The following is a 2,500-nucleotide window of genomic DNA, read 5'->3' as shown; positions in this document are numbered from 1 at the left end:
TATATATATTTATGAAAAGTCTTGAGCCTCAAAAAAAAAAAAACATGGTACAAGACTTCTGATGATTTATTTTTCAACATAGTCCCCATCGATGGCTCAACACTTTCCCCAGCGGTGCTGAAGCGCTATTATCCCGGCGTAATCTCTTTTGTTCTAGACTCCAAGAAACTTCCTACACCATCTATGATGTAATTATCACTGGTAAAAATGGTGACCAGCCAGGGCTTTTCTCATTTTTGGAAATAGATAGAAGTCAGAGGGAGCTAAGTCTGGTGAATATAGCGGATGGGGAACAAGTTCGTATCCGCAATCATGAATTGTTGACATGGCAACCACTGAGGTGTGGTCTGGAGCATTGTTGTGATGAAAAAGGACTCCTCTGATGAGCATTCCCGGCCTTTTTCCTTTGATTGCTTCTCGGAGGGATTTCAGTAGCTGAGAATAATACAGCCCAGTCATGGTGTGACCCTTTTCAAGGTAATCGATCAGCAAGATACCTTGAGAATCCCCCCAAAATGGACGCCATGACCTTGCCAGCTGAAGGAATGACCCTGGCCTTCTTTGAGGTAGGACACGATGTGTGCTTCCACTGCTTTGATTGTTCTTTGGTTTCAGGTTGGTAGTGATGAACCCAAATTTCTTCCATAGTAATGAAACGAGCAAGAAAATTCTCTTCAACGGCTTCAAATAGTTCCAGATTGCTCGTTGACAAAGTACACCTGGTGCGTTTCTGTTCAGGAGTCGAAAGGCGAGGGGCCCACCTTGCAGAAACCTTTGAGAACCCAAGTTCTTTTGTCACAATGTTGTTTGCTCTTTCAGTTGAGATGCATAGTCTCTCGGCTATCTGACGACATGATATTCGACGATCTTGCATTATCATACCAAGAGCAAGGTCACGTTTGTCCTTGGTGGTTGCAGTTGGAAGTCTCCCCGGTCTGGCATCCTTTTCCACACTCTCCCTGCCACGCTTGAATTCATTTACCCAGCATGTGACTGTTGCATATGAAGGAGAATTGTCTCTTAAGGTTCTCACCATATCTTCATGGATTTCTGATGGAGTCATACCTTTCAAATGAAGGTGCTTTATGACGGCATGATACTCAGTTTTCTCTATTTTCCTTGTAAACTCGAAGCTTGTTTATTCAAAAATCTGCAACAAAAACAAATATTAAAATATCAGAATCATGAAAATGGGCAAGAATACTCCGAAAAGACTGTACTTACCAGAAAAAATTGTTTCAGCTACCTAGCAGCCCCGTTTCTAGGTGAGACTCAAAACTTTTCATACATCCCTCGTATATATATATATATATATATATATGATAATTTAAATTTCCTTTTCTAATTCTAAATCTCGGTCTTCATCAATACCATTTTTTATACCAAAAAATACTATTGTTTTCAAAGTTAGAAAAATTATATTCATGAATATGTATTTAAATTGTTATACTAATTGAATGAAATTATATATATATATATATATATAATATATATATATATATATAACGAGAGAGCGAGAGAGAGAGAGAGAGAGAGATAGAGAGAGTGTGTGTGTGTGTGTGTGTGTGTGTGTGTGTGTGTGTGGTGTGTGTGTGTGTGTGTTGTGTGTGTGTGTGTGTGTGTGTGTATGTTACCATTGCGTAGCAGAACAGCTTTGATACTGTCCTTGGATGCAGCTATGAAAAGTCGCCAGTTGGTTTTTATCTTTTGCTATTTCCAGTTGCTCAAAAAGTTCAGTGATGTCATTACAAAACCGTAAGTCATCCTTCATGGTGAATAACGCAAGCAGATCCTCTGTACAGTTTCTGTACAGTGTTATCTTCACTCCTTTCTCAAGAAGATTACGTTCTTGAAGCCTTGATGCCAGAAACTCACTTTTCTCTTTGGTTAAATAGTGATCCCTGCACAAATCATTTAGAGCCTCTTGAGAAAAGGGTATTGGTTTATTCTCTCTTTCTGGATCATTGGGCTTCACACATCACCACTGGAATGTTCACCAGCACTGCTGGAACTCTGCATTTCTTGATCTGGAGGTTTGGGCACAGGCAAATTTTCTGAGTGCTCTACTGGGTGCATTGCTGATTGCAAATTTAGGTAAACAATGTGTTTCTTTTTCTTTGCTGTAGTACAGCCTGTAAAGTCATGGTGACAGAAACAGCAATCATTAGAATGATCTTTCTGCTCACGCCAAATCATTGGCACACCGAATTTCATGTGAACATTTTTCCTGCATACCAGGCACTCAATGTCATCACACATATAAGGCAACATACATGAGGAGCGCATAACTTATCCTGGTCTCCTAAGTAACAGTGGAAGTACACCTTGTATATTTTCTTGATATGGCGTGTAATATTGCGTTTTCTTTAGTAAAAGTCAATTCCCCACAGATATAGCAGAATCTGTTTGGATCATTTTTACACTGTCTTGCACTCATTATTGAAAACAAATAAGTTCAAATTCCGCAAAGGCCGACATTGCCTTTAATCCTTCCTGAGTC

General features: G+C 39.5%; 1 long non-coding RNA gene across 1 annotated transcript in view; it reads right to left on the bottom strand.

Annotated features, from left to right (window-relative positions):
• Nucleotides 1-108: 108 nt before the first annotated feature.
• Nucleotides 109-2,500, bottom strand: part of LOC118765709 — a 34,089-nt gene continuing 31,697 nt past the window's right edge. The window contains exons 2-3 of the long non-coding RNA XR_005001575.1: nt 1,091-1,150; nt 109-153 (exon numbers count right to left, since the gene is read on the bottom strand). This is a non-coding gene — a long non-coding RNA (uncharacterized LOC118765709). The remainder of the gene's footprint in view (nt 154-1,090; nt 1,151-2,500) is intronic.

This window comes from Octopus sinensis, linkage group LG13, assembly GCF_006345805.1.
Source record: "Octopus sinensis linkage group LG13, ASM634580v1, whole genome shotgun sequence".
NCBI classification, from domain to species: Eukaryota; Metazoa; Mollusca; class Cephalopoda; order Octopoda; family Octopodidae; genus Octopus; species Octopus sinensis.
The sequence above is the reverse complement of the archived record's forward strand: the minus strand, read 5'-3'. Positions and strand labels throughout refer to the sequence as shown.